At 45.0% G+C, this 27,191-nt stretch overlaps 1 long non-coding RNA gene and 1 pseudogene across 1 annotated transcript; one reads left to right on the forward strand and one right to left on the reverse strand.

Moving 5' to 3' along the window:
* Positions 1-5,428: 5,428 nt before the first annotated feature.
* LOC147989763 (uncharacterized) lies at positions 5,429-7,894 on the forward strand. The gene is made up of 5 exons (XR_015599013.1): positions 5,429-5,492; positions 5,580-5,708; positions 5,837-6,016; positions 6,097-6,142; positions 7,682-7,894. It is a non-coding gene; the product is annotated as an uncharacterized LOC147989763 (long non-coding RNA).
* An 8,703-nt stretch (positions 7,895-16,597) lies between these two features.
* On the reverse strand, positions 16,598-19,618 carry LOC147989764 (uncharacterized; annotated as a pseudogene).
* Positions 19,619-27,191: the final 7,573 nt, after the last annotated feature.

Below are 27,191 nucleotides of genomic sequence, written 5' to 3' on the forward strand. Positions count from 1 at the left end.
ATACGGTTCAGCACCCATCTTCGTTGCAGACTAAGCATAATGTTCTGTTAATGCTAAGTTATCTCTTCCTAACGTCTCCTATCCTCATGCTAAAAACATTTGACCATTTCTTCTTTTGATTTTTGCTAACGGCGTGTGCATCAGGGGTATTTAGCCTTGGTGACTGCGACGTATTCAACCAGTAGTGCCATATATATTGTTGGCCGTGTAGAGTGGTTGTTCACAACATTTATCTCCTATTAATTTCATGATATATTTATTACTCGGAAATGGATGGATAAATGGATGAAATGGCATAAAGGAGGGAAACAGCTATCGCACGTGTAGCACAGGCAGATTAAGTGATGGGCCAAAAAATTGTTCATTTACCTGCTTGGCTTGTGGACTCATCCTTTTTTTTCTTAAGAGGATGCACTATAAAACATTGGTGGTACAAAATCAGTGATCTTGTTAGTTTAGCACCTCCTTAATTCACCGAATTTAAAAAGCGTAGAATTGTAGTGTCATGCAACACTGGTATCCCACATGATGTATCGTGTGCGGAAGTTTTGTTTGGTTTAATCCAGTGAAAAGTAATTATTTCAAATAGGTTTAAGTCCTTGAAATATCTCTTACGAATATAGAGTAGAAGATTTTTTTAATGAAAATTCATATGAGACTCAATGCTATAAGCTAAACAACTCACCTAGAAGTTCATAATTAGTTCATGTCCTCCAAAATGTCTGAAGAATCCTATGAATCAAACTATGAGAGGCCATGGTTTGACTCTTCTTTATTCTAGCATATATATTTCTTTTATCTTTTCAGATAAAATAGTATTGTGTGTCCACCTATTTCTATTAACAGAAACCAATAATAGAGTTTGGTCAGTACAATTCATCAGTTACAACTCAAACAAGCAGAACACCGACAAACTACATTGTCAAAAAACGATTTAAATGGCGTGGTACTTAAATCATTTTTTCGATGAAGGGGAGGTTTTATTGACTCAAAATGCAAAATCAAGTGGATACAAACACAATAAGCATGCAGAGGACCTTTGATCGACTAGGAAGCACACATCCAACACCAATGCATATAAAAAGAATCATGCAGAAAAATAGCAAAGTTATGCAAAACCAAAGCTATGCTTAGATGCAGGAAAAAAATGAACAGAAAAATCTCTGAAGCAATCAGAACAATGATATATCAACTAAAACAATGGGCGGCCTCTAGGCGCCATCCGGATGCCATGCAGCGGAACAACATCCGCCTAGTCAGCCGTTGCATGCACGCCATCTCAGCCATCCGTTCAAGCTCCCACATCCACGAGCCCATGACTCAGTCGTCATCTTTCTCTACTTGTGCAACAAACAACACTACAACATCCCAGCGGCACCAGATCGAAGCTTTGTCGGAGCCTCCCCGGAGTGTCGCCGCCTGGTTTGCAGCATCGGCCTTGCAGCACGGCGGCACCGTCGTACCACTGCCTCACAACACGCTGCCGGTTGTCGCAGGCTCGTAGCATCGGCTTGAAGCACGGCGGCGCTGTCACAGCACATCATCGATCATCGCGGCACCGCTCGTAGCACGACGTCTGGTCGCAACATCACCGGAGTATCCTGAGCCGCCGTGCTGTTTGTTGAGTCGCCGTCCCAGCACTAGTTCGCAACACGGCGGCTCCGTCACAGCATCGTCGGAGCAGCCCGAGCCGTCGTTGCAGCACTAGCTCACAACATGGTGTCGTCATCTCAAACATCGCCATCACTGCCAAAGCCACCATCACAGCATCCATCACGCAGTTGAGCCCCGCCGTCGCCGCATTGGTTTACGACTCGCCCGTGGCGTTGCAGCAACGTCGGACCAGCCTCATGCCACCACCGCAACAGTATCCTGGCTGCTTTGATGATTCAACAGTGACATGCTTTGACGACTGCGGTGATGCTACGAGGCATGTTACGACGACCGCGACGATGGCACGACGACATGCTTTGAAATGCGCGTGGTGTGCTTCAACGACCATGGCGATGCAGTGATGACATGCTTTGACTACTGCGGTGATGCTACGAGGCATGTTACAACGACCGCGACAATGGCACGACGACATGCTTTGAAACGCCCATGGTGTGCTTCGACGATTGTGGCGATGCAGTGATGCCATGCTTCGATGGCCGTGGTGATGGTACAATGCGTGTTGTGACGGTCGCAACGACCCCATGGTGACATGCTTTGAATACCCGTGGTGTGCTTCGACGATCGTGGCGATGCAGTGACGACATGCTTCGATGGCCGCGGCGATGCTATGATGCGTGTTGTGGCAGCCGCGACGACGGCACGGTGACATGCTTCGAATACCCGTGGTGTGCTTCGACGACTGATGAATGCTACGACGTCATGCTCTGAAGGTCAAGGACATGTTGCGGGATCGTGCTTCAGACAATCGTGGCGATGTTGCGATGTCGTGCTTCGACGACCTCGGCGATGCTGCTATGGAGGCCCGACTACTTCAATGGTTTTGAGATGGCATTCTTCGTGATCACGACAGTGTTGCGACGCCATTCTTCGACGGCCGTGACGATGTGGCAATGACGACGCCTGAAAATCATCCGACTGTTTGTAAGCATTTTCCAAAACAATGACCATCCACACCGATCATCTCTTTACATCACATACACAACGCGTCAGGTTCTCCGACATCAATGCCAATAGTATGGAAACGACACTCAATCGCCATCGTCACCAAATAAAAGCACCGATGATCATATCCTCTGTTTTACCCTTAAGATTATATCTAGGAAAATCCGAGCAATGCGTTAAACAAAATACAGATGAAAAAACACTACCATTGCTTGTGTCGGACCTAGGTTTTTTACCCGTAGCTCAAGAACGGGTACTGCGAAGCACCACCAAATGGTAGTCATAATGTATTGTCACAAACACTTTCTTTCAGCCCAACAGCTTTGCGTCTTGCATTGTTTTGACGTGAGTAGGCATGCAAGTGAAGACCATGCTTGCGCAAGAACGAAGTATGACAGGAGCTTGTTGCCCTCAAAGGCTCTGAGCGATGAAGGTTGGCGTCACACATGGGATAAAGGTTAATAATGGAGGAAGGCCACCGACACTGTCAAAATGATACACGTCTGCCTTTAGTGTTTTCTTCTAGGTGCTAATATCCTTGCTCAAAAGCTTGATACTAAAGCTTAATCAAGAAGAGTCATCTATAGATATTTTTACTTATGCCCCAAGAATAATCAGACTGGCGAAACCATTTCAAACCTTGGACTTGTTTTCATAACTGAGCATCTAAGTTTTTGAGAAAATGTTGGGGTTCAAACTTATGGGGAAACTCGTCCATTTGTGACTCCATATACATACTAGACACCATAGACTCTACTGCCTTCATGGTGAGTTGATCCTTGGGTCCGAGGATACCCAACTGTCGGACAAGGCAAAGAGTGACGAGCTGGGACATTGGTACCACCGCGATGGGGCGTGCAACCTAGCACACGGTGTTGGGCATCACATTCTTTTCCATAGTGGTGATGATCGACAGGTTTGGCATGGAAAACAATGGGGAGGATGATTAGGGAGATGTGAAGGGGCACAAGGGATCATCCGTTGCCACTGCATCGACGATTTGCATCTGAAGATGGCTAGTCTCAATCATGGTACTCTGAAGTACCCTGTTGGACTAAGTGTCTTCTTCCCGATGTCTCCAATCACAAGTACACTTCTCTTTATATTTTCTTCTCACAACAGGTGTATGAGAGAAAGAGAATTTACCTCAGTGTCTCTAGAATATACACCGAACAGAATGGATTGGTGGTCAACTGAGTTTCTATAATTTTTTGGGCCGATAAGTGGTATATAAGAGAACGGTGTTCGATGGCTCACCCTCCGTCCCCTAATGTAGGACGTTTTATGACACTACACTAGTGTCAAAAAAATGTGTTACATTATGAGATGGAGGGAGTAAATCCTTGGTGATATATAAGTTACCAATCGTGGATGGTGTGGTTTCTAAGAACATTTATCTCAGATCAACATCCCCAGAATTTTTTCACACTGTAAGACATTCATCATTAATTGTATGTGATGGGACGCAACAAGGGAAAATATAAAGAACGATATGGTTGTATTGTGTTGTACGAAGGATCGAATTAACTCTGAGCTTTAATAAAACAAAATAGCCATTTAGTTCTAGGATTCAAATTAATCAACAGCAACATGTTCAATAACAATTTTTGGTCTATTTACAAACTTGAGTTCTGCGACTTAAGTCTTGAGAAAAAAGACTATGGTGTTTGGATGTAATTTTTATCGAGATTCGTTCAGTGTGGATGTATATTTGTAGAGTTTTACATGAAAATGATTAGGAGCCAAATTACATATATGATACCGCTTAAATTTATTTTTTATAATGTTGACCAACTTTCATCAATTTCTTTGTTCGCAATGTTCATTTTTTTTGTAAAATTCACGCGTATATGGTGGTCCTTAGTTACTTCTTTTGCCAAATGTATAGCTCGAGCAATGTGACACCGATATTAAGTAAACGAACAATAGATATGGCACTAAATTACATGGTTGGGACAACTATAAAATTATATTTAATGCTTTTACCATCATTTTTCTTTCTCATTGCTACATATTCAGTGACACACAAGATTTTAACAGGACGAACGAGTGACATGTGTTCGCTGAATGGATACATATTTGACAAATATTCATGAATTTGAAAAAAAAATAGTAATCCCTCCGTGCCGGTGCATTAGTCATCTTAGGTAGTGCACCTTGACCAAGACAGGCGTGAAAACGGAAGAACATAATGTTTATTTGCTAATTAATACCATTGAATGTAATGAACTGACCACTGCCTGCCATGCTAGGTAGTTTCAAGTCATTGAAAGCATACATGTCACACATCTCTTATAGGTTGATTCCTATATGCATGTCAAAAAACGAGAAACAAGATAAAAGTTAATGTGCCGCGCCTAAGCGTTTTGGAATTATTTGATTTTCGTAATGTGCCTAATGCACCGGTACGAAGGGAGTAGGAATTTGAAAAAATACCATAGATTTTAAATATGCTGACAAAAGTAATTGTAACAAAGAAAAGCATAGGGAAAAAAGGGAAAAAGAAGAAGAAAAGAAACAGAAAACCCAGACTAGAAGCATCTTGAAGCTTCCAAATTGGAATCGGCCGGCATCTCGTGAAAACCTGGCAAACGCTACATACAATTGACGCACGGTACAAACAAGGGAGAAAAAATTGAAAAAATGGATCGTGTCTGGTTGTGCGCCAAGTTGTAAAACAGTAGGAAATGGAGTATAAGCACTAACTAGGAACTAGTCGTCAACCCGTGCGAATGCACGGGCTAGTCAATAAGTTTTATGCATTTATTTTGGCATAATTATATCTTTCATGAAAGGAAAAAAGTGAAACACCTAGCTTCAGAAGGAGGCATAATCTAGAAACTCCTAGATCGCAGCACGGTTCCAATTCTCGACAAGTAATGAACTATTTCCACATCTTTTCATTGTGTATCAATAATCCATCTTGCATGCAATAATTCTATTTCCATATTGTTGTCTGCTAGAACTCAAGAGTTGAAGCTGAGGAACATAATGATGGTGAAGAAGACGACGATGAAGAGCCCTTTGTTCATAGAAGAGTTGTTGCAAAGCCCCCTCCAAGAAGTTCATCAGCCCATGAAGATGAAAGCCTTGTAATCTTCTCATCCTTACCTATATGTTTAAATTCTATTTTTTCAAGTTTCTAAAATAATCATTGATTCCGATTGGTATGGATGTGCTTCTATATGCATGGACTGGTCCTGAAACTCCTGATGCTAAGGCAACAATTATCTCCAGTTGATCCAGACACTATTGTGGGCGAAGAGCCCCTTGGACCAGCGACTTATGAGGTTCTTGTCAATGTTGTGATCAGAAGGGATACTATGGTGCCTTATGAATATGAAGGCTTACAATCTATCGCTGATGCTGACACAGGGCCATTGCATGACCATCTAGCAAGGTAATCACCAATAATGTGTGTTTTGTCCACTTATCTCGAATTGTTTGATGTGTGATACTGACTCATGGTCACTTTGCTAGATGAAAACCTACAAACCAGGGGCATCTTCCTCGTCCCACCGCCAAGGTATTTTTCCAATCACTATTTTTGAGCTAGTATTTATTTGTGTATTGTATAGGAGAAATCTTCTCGGTTTCTGAATACTGAGCTAGTATTCATTTTTTGAGCTACGAACCAGGGACCGAAATGAGCTAAGTATTTTTTTGAGCTACAAACCAGGGCTGGTTCATCTTCTCTTATTATCATGTTTGCCTAGCTCACTGCCACTTCTCTTCATCTAAAGTTTGTATTAGATAATGTACAATACATAGTCTCAGTTTGTCTTAAATAACCTCCTCTAGTACTGTTTGTTCATGAATCTAGTCCTTCAGTTTGTTCATGAATAACCTCCTGTTGTACTGTTTGTTCATGTATCTGGTCCTTCAATCTGGGAATCTGGTCCTTCAGTTTTGCTGAATAGAGAATACTCATTGTCTTATTTTTGGCTAATTCCATAGTTAATAACCTTTTGTAACTACAAGTCTCACTCGGTACACACACACATTTATCAGCATCAGGGCACATCCATAGTACAGAACAGAGCATAATACACTGCTAGTTGCTTTTAAAGTTGCTATTTCTGAATCTTGTTTCTAGGCTAACCTAGTATTTATAATCTTTATTTCTCTTATGCGTAACCTGATGGTTTAGGTTCTGGCACTTGTACCTATGAAGATTTGTATGTACAGTACATATGCTTCTCTGAAACTAATGGATTAATTTAATCTATTTTTGCGAGGTATAATTTAATCTAATTTGTGGCACTGAAGTACATATGTTTTCTTTGATGCATTTCTGAATATAATAGTCAGGCGCACTACAATCTTTTCCATCCCAGAGAAAAGTAAGAAAGAAAACTAGTGGTCTTCTCTAGAAAAAAGCTGTACTTTTGAAAATATTTTGAGGTGTTTGTCCAAGTACATACCATGGTTTTACAAACTGTAGTATCCCCAATGTATCTATTGCTGTCATCAGGAAGATAGCATTCTGTTTCACTATGAACTAGATCCACTATGAACTACTAGAAATCTGTACTAAAAGTCTGCACTATCAATTTCAATTATCATGGAAATAGTCACAGTTAAATCCACTATCAATTTCAATTATCATGGTATATTAAAGTCAAAGCTAAATCAACTATGAACTACTAGAAATCTGTACATCTACTGAAAGAGTCACAGTAACTTAAGTATGTTTTTTTGTAGTGTTTAGTTGTATGTTTTTTTGGAACAAGTGTTGGAATATGGGGTAATGGTACCTATGTACAGTAACTTAAGTATGTCCCAGGTACACTATATGCCCAGCAATCGTAAAAAGTAAGTGATGCATTTCCTTTCGAATGGATAGACAAAAAGTGGGCGAAGGGCTTCTATGCCACATCCATGGCTACTGCTGGAAGTTAATTGCCGGTCTTGATGTCCTGAAATGCTACTTTTATACATTAGGCATGAATATTCCTCATTTTGTGCTGTTGTGTGTGCACAGTGCACATGTGAATTCTGCCAGCATTCAATTTCTTAAATTAATTGAACATTCTAATAATTGAGACTTATTTAAATTCTGTAGGGCGCAAACATAAGGATTGGAATCACAATGAACCATGAAGCCAGTGATCCGCATCAACTGGATGTTCTACTTTTCATTTTGTACAACTGATGTCTCATACTACTTTCATCTTTTTGCTTCTGTAAATCTGGTGTATGGTGTCCTGTGCGAACAGACTGAAGTGTATGTATGTGACAATTAGTTAATGGAATAAAAAATGTTTGGTGCACCCGATGAATGTTGTCTTGGTGATTATGCTTTAGAACACGTGAACTATATGTACGCAACAATTTGTACCACAGGTTAACTACAGTTGTGGTTTGCTAAGCAAAATGTTGATCAACTGTTGGTTGTCAAAAGTAAACATTGTCTGATTGTTGGTCGGCAAAACAAACCCCGTCTAACAGTCGGTCGGGAAAGGCTAACACCAAGCCCAACAAAATGTTGGTCGGGAAAGGCTCATGAATGCCCCAACAGACTGTTGGTCGGGAAAGGCCCATGGCAGGCCCAACAAACTGTTGGTCGGGAAAAATACCCCTTAGCCGTCACGCAATCGGTCGGGAAAGATATGTCGGTCGGGAAATGGGTTTCCCATCTGGACTTTCCCCAACAGACGTGATCGGTCGGCAATAGTTTTTCCCGACCGACTGTTTGTTGGTGGAAGCTGTATTTCCGACCAACCTGGCTGTCGGGAATGTAGTGTTGTGGTGTAGTGGGAGGCATATTAAGCAGCTACCGAATTGCCCGATGTGCGGTCATGATAATGAAACGTTATTTCACTCGTTGATGGAATGTGACCATGCAAGGCGTTTTTGGGAAGAAGCAGAACGTTTCTTTGGTATTGACATACCACGGTTACATCCATTGTCATGGTCTCGAGATCTTTTAGATCAATGATTGTACAAAAAGGAGGTGGCAGCTATTATGATTACTGTGATGTGGGCTGTTTGGCATGCCAGGAACAACTACACTCATGGTGAGATGGTGTATCGGCCGGTGAAATCCATGGTGATTATCGAGGAGATTGTCCGGGCACTTGAGATCCCGGAGAGGGGGAAGACCCAAGCTATAGTCCCCCTGAGGTGGTTGCCACCTGAGGAGGGATGGATAAAGATCAACACTAATGGAGCTACGGATATGGGTCTTATATATGGAGGAGCGGGCTTCAATGCTCGAGATCATCAGGGAGCTCTCGTTAGAGCTGGAGGCTCAAGGTACGATGGGGTAACAGACCCTTTTTCCATTGAGCTACTTGCATGCAGAGACGTGATTCTAATGGCGCAGGAGATGGGCTTCTAAAAGGATCGATACGGTCGACTAGAGGGGGGGGGTGAATAGAAGACTACAAATTTTAATCTTTCTTGTAGATTTTAAGGCTTAGCGGATAAAAGAGTTCACTAGATATGAAACTAGGTGAATGCAACCTATATGACAAGCAAGCTCCAAGATAGATATGTTAGGCAACAAACTACTTAGCAAGCCAACAAGCATACAACAACAAAGAAAGGTGCGGGAAAGGATTAACCACAAGTGAGACGAGGGCGCGGATTTTAACCTGAAGTTCACTTTTCCTTGGGGAAGAGATAATCTTCGTTTGGACGGTGCCGGAGCCAAAGCTTGCGGAACGCCACCAAAGGCTCACCGTATTCTCCTTCGAGTCACCCCCAACGGATGAGCCTCAAAACACTCGGGGTTGGTCTTGAAGGGCGACCACCACACCTTTACAAACTTCTCCGGAGCACACCACAATCAAGGAAGCTTCCGGAGGAAACTCTAACCGCCTAGGAGCCCAAGCTCCAAGAGTAACAAGTCAATGGGGAAGAAAAGTTGCGGGGAACACGATTTAGTTTGGTCAAGTTGTAGATCGGGTCTTGCTCTCCCGATCCCCAAAGTTTCAACAAGTTTGGGTGGAGGGATTGAGAGTATTGAGAAAAATGGGGTGTAGCAATGGTGGAGCTCAACAAGACATTAGGGTTAGAGGTTGGAGGTGGAAGAAGGGCCTTTAAATAGTGTTCATGGGCTGGTGGGGATTTCTGCCCGTTGGACCCCGTGTGCACGGGCTAAGTCAGCCCCGTGCGCACGGGGTACTCAGAGACAAACACACCACCCCGTGCGCACGGGGGTCAAAAGACCCCGTGCGCACGGGGTACTCAGAGAGTTTACATAGGACCCCGTGCGCACGGGGGTCAAAAGTGACCCCCATGCGCACGGGGTACCCAGAGAGTTACGCAGTACCCCGTGCGCACGGGGGTCAAAAGACCCCGTGCGCATGGGGTACCCAGTAACTTTCTGTTGCAACTTTCTGAGTACCACAGCACACACACTAGGTTCTTTTTAGGTGGTCGGAGTGGGAAGGGTAAGAGAGTAAGGCTCGGCAAAGGCATTCCCACACGACATTTATCCACACAAACCCCTCTTAATAGTGCGGTCTTTCCTACGACTCGAAGCAAACCAAAACTAAACCTTCGAAGCGACGAAAGACCATGCCTTTGTCCTTTTTGAAATGGGGGGGGGGGGGTCGCACATCTCCATCGCGGGCACTTAGAACCAAGAACCAATAACCTGAGATAAACTTTAGCAACCGATATTAGTTCAACTAACCACATTGTCATCACACCAAAACATAGCATAAGTGCCATTAGCACTTTCAATCTCCCCCTTTTTGGTGCATTGATGACAACGTGGTTAGAGCATGGCAAAGAGGATAAACAGATAGAAAGCCATGGAATAAATAATGATCATGATAGCTCCCCCTATATGTGTGCCCGAAAACCAGAATGCATCTAGTACACCCATAGGAGGTTCGACCAAGATCATTATTGTTAAGTCATGAGATTCATCAAAATAAACCTATAACGGTGCCTAGATATCATGACACAGTGTGGTGAGCAAATATTGTGAGACCCAATAAGCATAAGAAGATAATGGCAAGGTTCACTAATAAAGCTAGAGACACACAACCACGCAGACGGAAGGTAAATAAGAGTATCTCAAGCCAACTAAAACCAACCAACAGCGAGAAACACGAGGCTTGAGATCTCAACACACCCACGAACACACAAACACCGCACACACCCACGAACACACAAACACACACACACACCACTTCTCCCCCTTTGTCATCAAGACAACAAAAGGGAGACAAATGGCGACACGAGGCCCACTAGACAACAGGAGGAGCACTCGAGGCATCATCATCATCATCATCAAAATGCCACACGGCCATTGGGAAAGACCGAGCAGTGGCCTCACTGTCGACGTCCTCTGAACCTGGACCGACCTCCTCACCAGTAGCAGCCCTTGCTGCCTTCTGCTCACTCCGAACAAGCTTCTCCTTATTGATTTCCTTGATCTGACGACGCCGAATTGACTGACACATCTTGAACATGTTGCTCAAGGTCTTGAACATCGACTTCTTCTCTCCCTTGGCAAAGATGGCCTCAGAGCCAACAAACTTGGCCTTACCACGAGGGATCCGTGTAGTAGAGGAGATGCCTGGAGTATAAGTAGCACAATCCTCAGGCCTAGGGTTGCGCCCCTTCTTGATGGGCACATAGGGAGCAGGAGCAGCTGGGGTCCAGTTGGAGTTGCGCTTGGGAACAGTAGTCTTGAAGCTGGCAATGTCCTTTGCTGGACAGACGGTCTCAATCAACGCCTATATGAATGGAGCATATATCAAAGACTTGTTCTCTTGTACACACTGACGCAGCTCGTAGTACATGAAATCCAGAACATCCACTTTCTTCTTCTGATGAAGATACACAAAGACATCTAGCATGGAGCTCCGAATGTTATGGGAATCCCCGGCCTTTGGAGTGAGGGTATACCGCAGGATATGGAGCATGGTGTCATAGAGGGGCAAGAGGTCTTTGATTGACCCAGTGACAAATGACTTCTCTTGTTTGTAAGCAAAGACAATCTCATCCTTAGTGCGCTCCCCACTTTCCCGAACAATGCCAAACTCATCAGAAATAGTCTCTTCATCCATGAACGGGTAGGGAATGATCTCGGAGAACTTTGCCATAGGAGCTGAGGACTGATGCGTTCCGGACATCCATGTGAGGGTGCGAGCAGAATCATTGGAGAAGTACAGAGTGGCAAAGAACTGAATCACTAGATCTTCATTGTAGGGGTGGTTGAAGGTGACAAACAGAATCAGACCCAGTCGTCCAAGAGCAGAGTACACACCGGGATACAGATGATCATTGTCACGCAAACTCTCAGTGTTGACTTGCTTGTGAGGAGCAAACTCCTTTGACTTGGTCATAAGAAGCTCATGATAGATCCTTTGCTGAAACCCATTCTTGAAACGAGGATCCACTCCCATACTCATGGCCTTAACATACGGATGGCTCTGTCTCTCAGCCCAGATCTCTGGCTTGGTCCACTTGACAAGAGGCATATTCCGGAGGTCACGCCTGCCCGGAATGGCTTGCTCCGGACTAGGCTCCCCTTCCTCTTCTTCATCTTCCTCACCACGATCATCTTCTTCTTCTATCTCATCATCTTGTGAGTCATATTCTTCCTCAGAATCATCGGAAGCCTCAACAACAGGCCTCTTTGAGGCTGCACGGTGAGCACGGTCCTGACCTGACCCAGACCCCTGACCCATGCCTTCAGACGGCTGACGACGAGCAATGGTGAAGTCCTTTGATCCTCCTTTTGCACGCTTGCGACGAAGCTCAGACCTCTTGTCAGCGGATTCTGAAACACATGCAAACACCCAACAACACAAAGCACGAGACACAAAATGAGTACAAGTGCAAGATGAATGGCAAGAAGATAGACAAAAATCTAGGCAAAAGTTCCTGGATAGTCCGTGTGCATGGGGGTTTAGACCCCGTTGGCACGGGGGCCTGTGCGCACGGTACAGGACCGTGGGCACGGGGCCCCGTGCGCACGGGGGTCAAACACCCCGTGGACACGGGGGTCTCCCAGCGACAGCCACTACCAGAATGAACTCCGGGAGTGGGTGTAGCAGAGGGACCAAAGGATCTAAGCACTAGACTTTTATCTACAAGCTAGTTGAGGCCAAACGAATCTAGGGAGCAAAGAAACCCTAAAGCTAGAACAATAGACAGGAACTCAAGGAGATAGATCAAGGGGACAAGACCAACCAGAGGAGGACCCCATCTGGATGCAGATCCACGGAGGAGGAACCCCGAAGAAGCCCGGAGGAGCTCCGGCGAGAGGAGGCGACGGCGGCGGCGCTGGAGGCTTCCTGGGGAGTGGAGGGGGCGAATGGGTGGAAAAGAACCCGAGCCCCCCCCCCCCACGCCCCACCTCCTTAGGACCAGAAACCGCAGACCCCGTGCGCACGGGCTAAGTGAGCCCCGTGCGCACGGTACAGAGCCCGTGGGCACGGGGGGCCCCGTGTGCACGGTACAGGCCCGTGCGCACGGGGTATTCGGGAACTTTGACATGAGTGGATTTTTAAATACAGGGTTGAGTGAATACTCTTACCCCTACTTCACAAAGCACTCGGTCTACATTTCTGAATACGCCACGAGGAAAGTCCTATTACTATGGAAAGGATATATGTGGAGCACTTGTACCAAAAGAGAAGCGAGGATAACCAACCAAAAAACAAGAAAAGAAACAACACACCACACAAGCGAAACAAACACGGACACAACCCTCAAGCGACGGCGGTGGCCGAGGCCACCATGTTTGAGTTTACTTGGTATGGCACCGCGAAGATATGAACCTTGGGCCCAAGACCAATACTCATCTTTGAAGCACAAGTACCACCTAAAGTGGCTTATGTGAAAGATTGTGTTTGTTTTATGCACTTCTAGGATAAGATAGCTCATGAGTTGAGCTAGCTCCCCCTAGACATGTGCCTACATCTAAGCAAGATAGTACATGAGTATGTGTGTGTGAGCAAGAGTTTCATCCGAAGTTACTAATATCCACGATATTTAGCTCATGCCTTAACTCGCGGAATCTTGCTTCATCAAGGGGCTTGGTGAAGATGTCTGCTAGTTGATTCTCGGTGTTGACATGGAGTAACTCAATGTTTCCCTTGGCCACATGATCTGTAATGAAATGATGACGAATCTCAATATGATTGGTCTTGCTATGTTGAACCGGATTCTCGGCGATCTTGATGGCACTTTCATTGTCACACCAAAGAGGCACTTTGTCACATTTGACACTGTAATCCATCAAAGTTTGCCTCATCCATAATAATTGGGCACAACAACTTCCGGCAGCAATATACTCGGCTTCAGCTATGGAGAGAGATGTACAATTTTTCTTCTTTGAAGACCAACTTACCAACGATCTCCCTAGGAATTGACATGAACCGGATGTGGACTTGCGATCAACCTTGTCTCCGGCCCAATCCGAATCCGAGTAACCCATTAACTCAAATGATGATCCCTTGGGATACCAAAGGCCCAAGTTTGGGGTATGAACCAAATATCGAAGGATCCTTTTCACCGCCGAATAGTGGCTCTCCTTAGGAGCGGATTGAAATCTTGCACACATACACACACTCAACATAATATCTGGCCTAGATGCACAAAGGTAAAGCAAGGAACCGATCATAGAGTGATATACCTTTTGATCCACTTCTTTACCATTTGGATCAATATGAAGTTGACCATTTGTGGCCATGGGTGTCTTCATTGGCTTGACATCTTGCATTTTGAATCTCTTGAGCATGTCTTGGATATAACGAGATTGATTGATGAAGGTTCCGCCTCTCAATTGCTTCACTTGAAAACCGAGAAAGAACTTCAACTCTCCCATCATGCTCATCGCAAATTCCTTAGTCATAAGATTCTCAAACTCAACGTTAATAGCATGGTTAGTTGACCCAAAGATAATATCATCAACATATATTTGGCAGACAAACAACTCTCCTTTTACCCTCTTCATAAAGAGAGTGGAATCTATTACCCCAATCTGGAACCCCTTCTCGCTTAGGAACGCCGTAAGGTGATCATACCAAGCACGAGGTGCTTGTTTGAGTCCATAGAGTGCCTTATGGAGTTCATAAACGTGAGAGGGATGATCGGGGTCTTCAAAACTGGGAGGTTGCTTGACATACACCAACTCCTTAAGAGGACCATTAAGAAATGCGCTCTTAACATCCATTTGATATAATTTGAAATCATGATGAGAGGCATAAGCAAGCAAGATGCGAATGGATTCGAGACGGGCAACGGGGGCAAAAGTTTCACCAAAGTCTAAACCTTCAACTTGGGTGAAACCTTGTGCCACTAACCTTGCCTTGTTCCTTATTACTTGTCCATATTCATCTTGTTTGTTCTTGAAAATCCACTTTGTTCCAATGACATTATGAAATTCCTTGGGTCTTTCTACAAGGGTCCACACTTTGTTGCATGTGAAGTTGTTGAGTTCTTCATACATGGCATCTATCCAATCCGGATCGTCAAGTGCATCTTCCACCTTAAGGGGTTCAACACAAGAGACAAACGAGTGATGTTCAAAAAAGTTTGCCAAACGTCTACGAGTAGTTACCCCCTTTTTGATGCTACCGTAGATGTTCTCGGTGAGGTGTTGAAGATGTTTCAGCTTGGCGGCCACTTTTTGCTCTTTGCGGTCAAGCTCTTCTTCACTGGGTTTTGGACTTGATGAAGAAGCTTGCCCTTGAGATTGCTCTAGCCTTGGAGACACTCTTCTCTTTGCAACCATAGGTTCTTGCTCAGTAGGAAGTGATGACGATGAAGACACTTGTGGTTGGGGTTGATCTTGATCTTGATCATGACTTTGAGCTTGATCTTGAGCCTCAACGATTGAATATTCATTATACGGAAGAGTTTGCTCTTGATCTTGCTCAGGAATATGAGGGTCTTGATCTTGTTCTTGGATAGGTTCATTATTTCCCGAAGCATCTTGTACAAGTGGTGTCGGTGATGACATCCCTTGTGGAAAATCCTCAAGAGGGGCTCTTACTCCTTCTTCTTCTACTTGGACATGGGGTGTTTCTTGTGGAAGAATGTGGCTTATACCCATTGTCCTTATAGCTTGTGAAGGAGCCTCATCACCTACAACACTAGGAACGATTTCCTCCATACGGGAGCCGTTATCTTCATCAAACTCCACATTTACCGTTTCCTCAATGCATCTGGTGGATTTATTGAGAACTCGGTAAGCATGAGAGTTTGATGCATATCCAATAAATATGCCCTCATAAGTTCTAGACTCAAATTTAGCTAACCGGGATTTTTTGTTTAAAATGAAACACTTACAACCGAATACCCGAAAGTATTTGACGTTGGGCTTTCTCCCGATTAGGAGCTCATAAGGGGTCTTGTTCTTGAGCTTGCGAAGATAAAGCCGGTTTGAAGCATGGCACGCGGTGTTGATGGCTTCTGCCCAAAGCTTGTATGGTGATTTGTACTCATCAAGCATGGTCCTCGCCATCTCAATAAGAGTCCGATTCTTCCTCTCTGCAACACCATTTTGTTGGGGAGTATATGGTGCAGCATATTGGTGCTTTATCCCCTCTTCACTCAAGAATTCATCCATTGTATAGTTTTTGAACTCGGTGCCATTGTCACTTCAGATTGCCATGATCTCACAGTTATGTTGACGTTGAGCTTCTTTGGCAAAGTTGATGAAGGTTTCTTGAGTTTCCTCTTTAGTCTTGAGAAAGAACACCCAAGAATATGTTGTGAAGTCATCAACAATGACAAGACAATATCTCCTTCCTCCCAAACTATCATATGTTGGAGGCCCAAATAGATCCAAATGGATGAGCTCGAGGGGCCTCAAGGTGGTGATGATAGTCTTTACTTTATGAGCTTTTTCAGGAAGCTTTCCGGCAATGCAAGCACTACAAGGACAATCTTTGGCAAAAGACACATTTGTTAGTCCAAGAATGTGCTCCCCCTTTAAGAGAGCTTGCAAATTTCTCATGCCCACGTGGGCTAGCCTACGGTGCCATAGCCACCCCACGTCGGCCTAGGCCATTAGGCATGTTGCAAGATGAGTTTTCTCTTTCGAGAAATCAACCACGTAAAGGTTGTCTTCAACATGCCCAACGAAGACCACTTTGAGATTGCTTCTCTTAAAGACGGTCACATGGAATTCACCAAAATGTGAATCATAACCGGCACGAGCCAATTGAATAGTAGAAAGTAAGTTGTAGTGAAGGGATTGGACAAGCATGACATTTGAAAGAGATGAATCATTAGAGATTACCACCTTGCCCAAACCCAATACCTTGCCCTTGCTATTGTCACCGAAGGAGATGTTCGAAGAGGCCTTGAGTGAATCAACGAACTCCACAAGCATCTCCCTTTCTCCGGTCATATGATTGGTGCATCCACTGTCGATCACCCATTGAGTTCCACCGGAGACATAGTCCTACAATAATCAAGCTTTGGTTATAGGTACCCATTTTGCAATGGGTCCTAGTGAGTTAGCAACGAGGGTCTTGGGAACCCAAATAGTCCAAGCATAATCATCATAGTTAGTTCCAACAAATTTTGCAAAGGTATAGCCATCATCTCCTCTCATGAGAACATATGATGGATTGTTCTTGCCGGCAAAATTCTTGGGAATGGCCTTGTCCCTAATTACCTTTCCATTCCCAACACCCTTCATTTCCTTCTCCTTCTCCTTGTGCCCTTCTTTCACAAACACTACCTTTTGGGGAGGGGAAGGAGTCGGACCGATCTTCTTGTTGCTCTTCTTCTTATTTTTGTTACCACTCTTAGATGCGGGATTAAACCCAACTCCCTCCTTGGCAACACACTCCTTTTGGTTGCTCAAGAGATCGTTTAGGTTTTTCTCCCCTTGGATGCATGATACAAGCCCTTTCTCAATTTGAGCTTTCAACTTCTTATTTTCCTCTTGAAGGGAGGTGCAATCATGAGCAAAGTTAGCCGTACAAGCATCATCATTTAAATCTATATGAGGTACAGAAGTGAGAGCCTTAATGGTTGTATCTTTTAGTTGAGCATAAGACTCGGTGAGGGCAATGAGGTCACCTTTGACAACCTTGGAACTAATCACAAGGAACTCATGCTCCTCAACAAGTCTTGTATGGTCAACTAGAAGCTTTTCAACTCTAACTTTAAGAGCATCTTTATTCTCAAGAGCAAGTTGCAAAGCATCATTGGTTTTAACAAAGCTAATTTGATGAGAAGATAAGGCTTCCTCAAGTGATGCTCTCATGACACTCTCTTCACTAAGTTCGTGCTCGAGGAGATCAAATCTCTCTTTTTCCTCTATAAGGAGGTTCTCAACATTCTCCATAAAGTCATCGCGTTCGGCAAGTGACTTAAGGAGATCGCCAAAATGAGCACGAGGTTCACCATGAAGAGTTTTCATGAAAGCCATTAAGGATTCCTCATCATTATCCACACCCTCCTCACACTCATCCTCCACTATCTCACATGAGATATTGGGAGTGTAGGTGTCGGGTTTCTTGGGTTTGGACTTTGTTTTTACCTCTTTAGCCATGAGGCACCGATGAGTGAATGGCTTGTCCTCGTTTGGAGAGTCGAAGAGGATGGTGGTGGAGGAGGAGGTAGTGGCATGCATGGCAAAGGCGGCCGTGCCCACTTGATCATCATCACCGTCATCTTCATCTCCACACATGTATTCTTCATGAACAAGAGCCTTGTCATCCTTCCTCTTTGCAAACTTGGTGAACTTCTTCTTCTTAAGCACAAGCTTCTCGGACTTGTCTTCACGTCTCTCGTATGGACAATCGTGAACAAAGTGTCTTGGGCTATCACAATTATAGCATTTCCTTCGTCCAAACGATCTTCCTTGAAGATTTCTTCCTTTGTTTGCCATGGTCCCAGAGTAATTCTTGACTAAGAGAGCCAAGTCTTCTGCAAAATCATTTGCTGGGCACGAGGTATCATTATCCTCCTCACATATCTCTTCACTCACTTCTTCCTCCCTTGAGGATTGGCTCATCACTTTCTTGGCCTTCAAGGCAAGATTGGAGTTCTTGGTTGCTTGAGCTATTGCAAATGTTTTCTTGGACTTGGTTTCCAAAAGAACATGGGTAGAGAAGGTGGAAACAACTTGAGCCGAAGTCAACTTGTGATAGTCCGGACGTTGATGAACCATCATGACCATGGTATGTTCCGTGAGAACCATAGCATCTATGAACTTGTCCTTGATGAAATCATCATTTTCCCAAGTGCACCCAAAGGTTCTCAAGTTGAGCACAAGGGACTTCAACCTTCGGTAAACCTCTTCTGCGGACTCACCCTCATTCCTCACAAAGAGATTGACTTCTTGTTTGAGCAAGACCAACCGAGATCTTCGAATTGCTTCATCTCCTTCAAGAGGCTCCTCAAGGCAATCCCAAATTTCCTTTGCGGTTTTGAGAAGAGCAATGGAATCACTATAGTCTTCAGTCACAGCGTTGCGAAGCATGTTGTGCGCGGTAGCATTGAGTTGATCGTCAACCGCTTCCCTTGGAGTGAGATTCATTGGGTCCTTGGGGTTGAATCCATTGACCACAATCCACCACAATTGAGTTGAAGCACTGCGCATGTGAGACTCCATATCTAGCTTCCACTTAGCAAATGCATTAGCTTTCAAAGGGGGCGGAGGCCCAACAGGATTAATGCGGGGATGTTGCAAGGGTTGAGGAGAGTAAAAGTGTTCCATGGCATTGTACTGGGGAACTTGAGTACGAGCCGGAGAAGCAAGAGGTTCCCTCGAGTCATCCGCATCATGAACCTCATTTGGATTAAATGAGTTTGATGCCGATGTTGACGGCTTTAAGCGAGCATCAATTTCCTCCTTGACCGAGGCCCGAACCTCTTTCAACATAGAGACTTTGAGGTCCGTAAACATTGAAAGAAGATCGGCCGTGGTCAAGGGGACATTCGGGTTCGTAGGAGTGGCGGGAGCAACGACAGGAGCACCAAGTGTCTCGGTCGCGGCGGGGGGTTGGTTTTAACCATCCCCCGCAACGGGTAGGCCACCTCCCTCATTCCCTAGATCGACCATATCCTCTAAGGTTGTAAAACCTTATATTAGAGCACGAGGCTCTGATACCAATTGAAAGGATCGATACGGTCGACTAGAGGGGGGGGGTGAATAGGAGACTACAAATTTTAATCTTTCTTGTAGCTTTTAAGGCTTAGCGGATAAAAGAGTTCACTAGATATGCAACTAGGTGAATGCAACCTATATTACAAGCAAGCTCCAAGATAGATATGTTAGGCAACAAACTACTTAGCAAGCCAACAAGCATACAACAACAAATAAAGGTGCGGGAAAGGATTAACCACAAGTGAGACGAGGACACGGATTTTAACCCGAAGTTCACTCTTCCTTTGGGAAGAGCTAATCTCCGTTTGGAGCGGTGCTGGAGTCAAAGCTTGCGGAACGCCACCAAAGGCTCCGTATTCTCCTTCGAGTCACCCCCAACGGATGAGCCTCGAAACACTCGGGGTTGGTCTTGAAGGCGACCACCACACCTTTACAAACTTCTCCGGAGCACACCACAAGCAAGGAAGCTTCCGGAGGAACCTCTAACCGCCTAGGAGCCCAAGCTCCAAGAGTAACAAGTCAATGGGGAAGAAAAGTTGCGGGGAACGTGATTTGGTTTGGTCAAGTTGTAGATCGGGTCTTGCTCTCCCAATCCCCAAAGTTTCAACAAGTTTGGGTGGAGGGATTGAGAGTATTGAGCAAAATGGGGTGTGGCAATGGTGGAGCTCAACAAGACATTAGGGTTAGAGGTTGGAGGTGGAAGAAGGGCCTTTAAATAGTGTTCATGGGCTGGTGGGGATTTCTGCCCGTTGGACCCCGTGCGCACGGGCTAAGTCAGCCCCCTGCGCACGGGGTACTCAGAGACAAACACACCACCCCGTGCGCACGGGGGTCAAAAGACCCCGTGCGCACGGGGTACTCAGAGAGTTTACATAGGACCCCATGCGCACGGGGTACCCAGAGAGTTACGCAGCGCATGGGGTACCCAGTAACTTTCCGTTGCAACTTTCTGAGTACCACAACGCACACACTAGGTTCTTTTTAGGTGGTCGGAGTGGGAAGGGTAAGAGAGTAAGGCTCGGCAAAGGCATTCCCACACGACACTTATCCACACAAACCCCTCTTAATAGTGCGGTCTTTCCTACGACTCGAAGCAAACCAAAAGTAAACCTTCGAAGCGTCGAAAGACCACGCCTTTGTCCTTTTTGAAATGGGGGGGTCGCACATCTCCATCGCGGGCACTTAGAACCAATAATCTGAGATAAACTTTAGCAAGCGATATTAGTTCAACTAACCACGTTGTCATCACACCAAAACATAGCATAAGTGCCATTAGCACTTTCAGCTTCAGCAAGTTGTGTTGGAGACGGATTGTCAGGAGATCCAGCGGCTCTGGGATGTACCTCAGAGATCGACGTGTTTTCATCTGATTACGGAGATGAAGGAGATGTCTACTTCGTTTCAGGGATTTAGGCTACGGTTTGCGTGTCGTCGGACTAATGTGGCGGCACACCGTCTAGCTAGGCACTCTTTAAAACTTTCTGTGTTTATGCATTTGTATGATACAATCCCTAGGTGGCGGACTGATTGTTTGCAATCAGACATGCTAGCGCCTAATGAATAAAGAGCCGAAGGGCGTTTTAGCTTCAGAAAAAGATTAACATGCTGCGGCTTACAACCATTTCATCAAACAAAAGCTTGAAGTCTCGATGCCAGACAGGATCAGAGCACAGAAGGCAGCAGTGCCAAAAAGGAATGGAGAATGTCTCACCGCCGGCTTGTCTGGGCGCGGTGCGGACGACGAGGAAGAGGTGACCATGCGATGGTGTTGGCAGGAGCATTTTTTATTTGAAAAGGAGAATGTACCCTGGCCTCTGCATCTGGGCGATGCATGCATCCATTTTATTAATTACTCACAAAGACCTTATAAAGTAATACATCAGTATGTCTGAAGCCATCATCTTGGCAACACCTATTGCTACTCCTATGATCCTATCCCTTTGATGAAGGGGTACCAAATGTCCGAGCCTAATACCAAAGAGACATCGCACCAAAGCCTAACATCTAAAGCCGGATGCCCCGGCACTTCACAGTAGGCACCACATGCACACAATGCAAGGCCCGTCACCACTGTCTCCCATTGATCCATCTTCAGGGCAGAAACTGACGCATCGACCGTGCCAGGCCTCTCTGCCATCGACGCCACCACGGCGACAGACAGCGTCATCTTCCTGCGCGAGTCCATTGCCGCACATCGGACACCGAATCTCCAGAGCGCCACGCCGTCGAGATCCATTGCCATCAATGTGTAGGAGGAAGCACGACTCCACCAAAGATGTCGTCCACTGGTCCCTCGAGCCCAAGGGGTAAACGACATGAGAGCGCCGCCGTCTTCCGATCTAGGGTTTCCCCTAGAGGTAGCAAATAGTGGTCTAGAATTTCTCCACGACGATGCCTTCAACAAGGGAACAACACCGCAGAGCGCCGCCATCGCCAACCTTGGCATCTAGCCGAGAGTAGGTTTTCACCCAGATCTGTTCCAAGAACTCCATCCAGCTTCTTGTGCATGGATCACCGCCTTCTCTGTCGGGGACTGGACCACAAGGATACAGCGCCTAACTGGCCGCGGCACCACCATGGTGCCAAAGCAGACGGCTTTTTCAGGCCCACCACGCCAACCTGCCACCATGTACTAGATTCGTCGGCCCGCCAAAGTCCATATGGGCCCGGTGAGATCCGAGACTCCGGCTGCCGCCACAGGGGCGCCTCCGCCGCGGGAAAGCCGCGCTGCCGCTGTCGGCGCCGCCACATCCATCGTCGGGATCCCGTGGCACCGCGCCGCCGAATCACCGTACACCATGTCGGCAGGAGCATGGGCACGGCCGGTTAGTGAGAGCGCATCGCCGCGGACCTCAATGATATGTGATGGTCAGATGCGGCAGGCTGTGGCACTCAAGCATCCCTGGATGAAATTTCAGCTGTGTTGACATGCTGCCCAGTGTTGATCCCCTTTACGAGGTCTCTCATTCCCACCTCCTGTACATTTTCTTTGTTCTCAAACTCTTTTTGCTCATGACCAGATTATTAGAGGGGGATGATAAACCTTGATGACACTCATGGTCATGGATGCAAGACATATCACATCGAGAATTTTTTTTGGTGCCTGGGCACACTACTTCAGAATGGCTTATAACTGACACTGAACCACTCGCAGGTTGATGAAAACCACCAGTGGTATGTCTCAAGTGAGGCATCACCGGCAGTGTGTCATATGTGCAACGTCTCAGACGTCTGGCCTTTTATTTGTCCGCTAGTGTTGAAGAAAACATTTTGGACCCCACTTGCACGTCCATATCCACCACCTAGCCACCGTGCAGCACTCATGCGATTCTCATTAATGTCTTGCATGGTTATACTGAAGGAACCTTCATAGTTTTCATCTAGAGAACATTGCAAATTTCAGAATAAGTAAAAGGGACATAAAAGGGGAAGGAAATGAAAGCCAAACAACACCTAATCTACATATGCAAACTATTTGAGCTTGGGGTTTTCCCTAACTCATTTATGAGTCCTATTGTGCCTAAGGGATCTCTCAAACTTACAAAGCTCAGTGAGACACCTCAACCAGCTTCATCTTCTTATTCTAAAAAAAACAGCTTCATCTTCTACGAGAAGTTCTATGGTTCTCTGGTACTCAGCATCGACTCAGCGTTCTCTGGTACCCCGATTGCTAAGGAGTACTAGTTAAATCTAGCCCATGATATAGTGGTATATTAGATCATTAGCTTTCTTGTCCTTTGTCCCAGAAACCGTGCAACATTACAAACATATGTGTATGAAACTTTGTAAAAAAAGATATCATTACTGGGAAACCCCTATAGGTAGACTAATAACAACAGCGCAGGGTAATTATCAACCACTATTAGTAAATAGTAGTAGCGCGGACTAGAATCACACACTACTGGTATAGTTTAATAGTAGCACAGGCGGGTGCACAACGCACTGCTGCTAAAGGGGCCCCACGGTACCCCCCGAGTCAAGCCATAGTAGCAGTGCCTGGTACAAAGCCTGTGCTACAACTAAACTGTTAGCAACAGCGAGTGGTCCATACGCCTCGCTGGTACTATGGTCAAACGGAGCTATCAGGTGGACCCCACTTAGCAGCGGCGTAGTTCATAATGCCCGTGCTATAGCTACTGCACTTAGCAGTAGTGTGGGCCCTTGCCCCGCACTGCTGCTAACGTGAACTTATCCTCCCTCCACCCCATTCTCTCTCTCTCTCTCTCACCGTCATGACCGTCCTCCTCGCGTCGTCGCCGCTGTCGCTGCATTGCCGCCGTCGCCCAAGCCCCGACGCCCCTGCGTCGTCGTCGCCCGAGTCCCGACGTCGACGCGGCGCCCACACTCTACGCTGACCTCCTCCACGCCTCGGCCGTGCCTCGGCCGCTCCGACCTCCTCCTCCTCCTCCACGCCTCCGCCGACGCCCAAGGTGACCATGCCTACACCACCCCCTTGAATCTCCTCCCCTCTCCTTAAGTTTGCTTAGGGTCCGTTCTCTTCATTTTTGCCTGCGTGCTACCAGATTTTGCTAGGGTCGTTATTGAAAGATCCAGAATTTGAGCAAAATCAATCCTAATTTGAAAATTAGGTTTCATCCAAAATTGGGGAATCAATTTTAATTAACCAAACATAACTGTAAGCTTTAATTCTTAATAGAGGATTGTAACTGAAACTATATAAAATTCAGTTAAGATAATGTCAAAAAAATCCAGGTAAGCCAAATGTAAAAAAAAATCACTTAAGAGTCTGTCGAAACAGTTAAGACAATGTCAAAAAATTCAGTTAACTTGCTGTCAATTTTTTTAGTCAAATGTTAATAAATGTCCTGTACTTGTTAATCTTAACGAGCTATTCAGAATTTGCAGCAAGTGTATGTGAGGATCATGGTATATTTTCAAATATATTTCAGCAATCGAACTCGAAGTTATATTGTGAAATATATATATATATATATAGAATAAATTAGGTAAAAATAATTTATATACTAGCAGCAATCATTTTCAACTATATATAATAGACAGTAGGTAAAACAATTAGGGCATTTTTCTATGGTTCAACAAGTAGACAGTAGGAATCAAATTGTAGACAGTAGAAATTTTATTAGGAATCAAATTTGAATATTCTCATAGGTTGCTATTAACTAGCCATTTGGAGATTTGGATAGCTTATCAAGCATAGGTCACATAGTTATTTTTTTGTGTGCAGGGAAGATCACTGACGTGCCGCTCGACGACACCCGCATCCTCGGCATCCATCTAATGAGCATCCCACCCCACACTATCTGTATGGATAGTGACAATTTTCAGAATCGTTTGGAAGATCTTATACTGCTCTCGATGGCCACTTTGTATCATCATATCATTTGTATCAGGTGTGTGATGTCAAAGCAAGTGGCCACTTTGTATCTTCGCAGCGAAACCGATCCGAGTGGCCTATGTTTTGACAGAATCTTGATTCATTTCCGTTCCGGCAAATTTCAGGCGCTCGATATGTCCTTTTCTTAGCAAAGGTCATGCCAAAAAAATTCGTGAATTTTGACATGACATGTGCTAGAATGTAGGACATATCAAGTGCCCGTGATTTACCGGAACCAGAATTAAACGACATTCTGGCAAAACATAGTCCATTTTTTATGTCATTACTCGACATATGTAATGTTAATTCACAGATGCTTAGGGTTGATTTTGAGTCTGTTGGGGCTCCTTGTGTGACTTTCTGACTTTCTGTCTGTTCTTGAAGGAATGACCCCGATTGTTGTCGTGGGGGTCGTTGTCCTCTTCTTCTCATGATATACCTTTGTAATGAACGAGAGAGGGGGGAAGCGACCATCACCAATTGTCGCAATATCAGAGAGGGAGTGCCACCATATACACCATGAGAGATGAGACTTTAAGACTCGACAGACCGAAAGTCAACCCGTGCTGAATAGTGTTCTGTGTTGAGTTACTGCTATTTTCCGTCGATTGGTAATTATTGAATTATGAACACAGGAAATGACTGACGATGATCGGATCCCCGAGTGCGATTACTGCACCGATGACGGTGGTATGTGCGACAGGCCTCACATGGATAACGATAGGTGCTTCACCCTCACGCTGAAGGAGAACTTCGAAGTGTTTACGATATGTAACGACAGCAGGTATCTTTTTCATAATTAAGCATGACTTGTGTTTTTTTACTTTCATGTTTAGTCTTTATTTTTTTACAATTCAGATAGTGCATCCCCTGCTATGCAAGATCGTATGTCTTGGAGAAGCTCGAATTTGAAGATAAGGAGAGTACGGAGACGAAGAAAGCTGACCTTAAGACCAAACATGGTTTCGTTTTTGAGGTTAAGCTCTACAATGCAGTGTGCGCCCAGTCTGAAAGGAATAATTACTTGAGTACAGTCTAAGTTACTTGGCAGGTCTGTTCTCAACAAAAGTCGAAATGGAGGTGGCCGCAGTTCTAGATGTCAAAGATTGCTAATGTAACACTGGCGTCATACGCTTCCTCCTGCAATTGAAGGTGAGGTGCCACCATTCCCCCAGTCCCGCCTCTGGTGCATGCAGAGCATCAGTCACTTCCATGGCATCGGATAAGACTACTTCCGTCAATGCCCCTAGCAACGTGTTGCAGGCTTCACCACGACCTTCCTCCAGAAAGAGGAATTAGATAAAGACATGACAACCATTACGACAAAAAGCTTGTGAGAGCGCGTCATCGCAAACCTCGTGACCACATGGTTGTCCATGGTGGCATGGTGGTGTGGCGAGCGAAGCATCTCCACATGTATTACTATCTCTTGACTAGCTACTGACCCTTAATTCCCTTCGCTTCATGATGTCTCCCGTTCTCACCTCCTTTTTCATTTTACTTTCTTCTCGTAACACATTGTTGTCAGTCACCGTATCAAATTAAGTGATGAATTTCGATGGGTCTCAATGGTGAAGAAAACACATTTGACGACAGGCCAATCGTGTGTATGAATTGGAATTTTCTTGCATTGTTTCTACCTGCAACCGGTAATGCAGAGGAAAGTGCTAAATTGACTGGTGAACCATGGAGAGAGGCACACTGCATCAGAGTGATATAAAAAATGTTAGCTGTGGAAGGTGCGGTGGTTGTGCGCATCTATTTGACATAAATTTCATGTGAGTTTTCTAAATATGTTGATATGACAGACCAAATTGCCATGACATTCAAGAACACATAGTGGAGTTGTAAAATACTCAGATCTAGATTAGAGATAGTGAGCCCTTCTAAGTTGTGAGTGGGCTTAATCAGATTGACCCACAGCCAGGCCGAAGCTCATGAGTGACAAAGTCTAGTATCCTCATCACCATGAACACACACATTCACCTTGTCGCCTTGCCGAGCTTCCACAACGACCGAGTGGATCAAAGGTTGAATATTTCTCATCACTAAGGCCCAAAACATAATTTTTAATTCTACGAAAGGTTTACCATCCTGAATAAAACAAAGAAATACCCAAGTAAATTTGGTACAGTGATTTCTCCTCGGGTGCTAAGTTTCTTCCTCAAAAGC

The sequence above is a fragment of the Triticum urartu genome, chromosome 1A, assembly GCF_056163025.1.
Source record: "Triticum urartu cultivar PI428250 chromosome 1A, HENAU_Tu73, whole genome shotgun sequence".
NCBI lineage: Eukaryota > Viridiplantae > Streptophyta > Magnoliopsida > Poales > Poaceae > Triticum > Triticum urartu.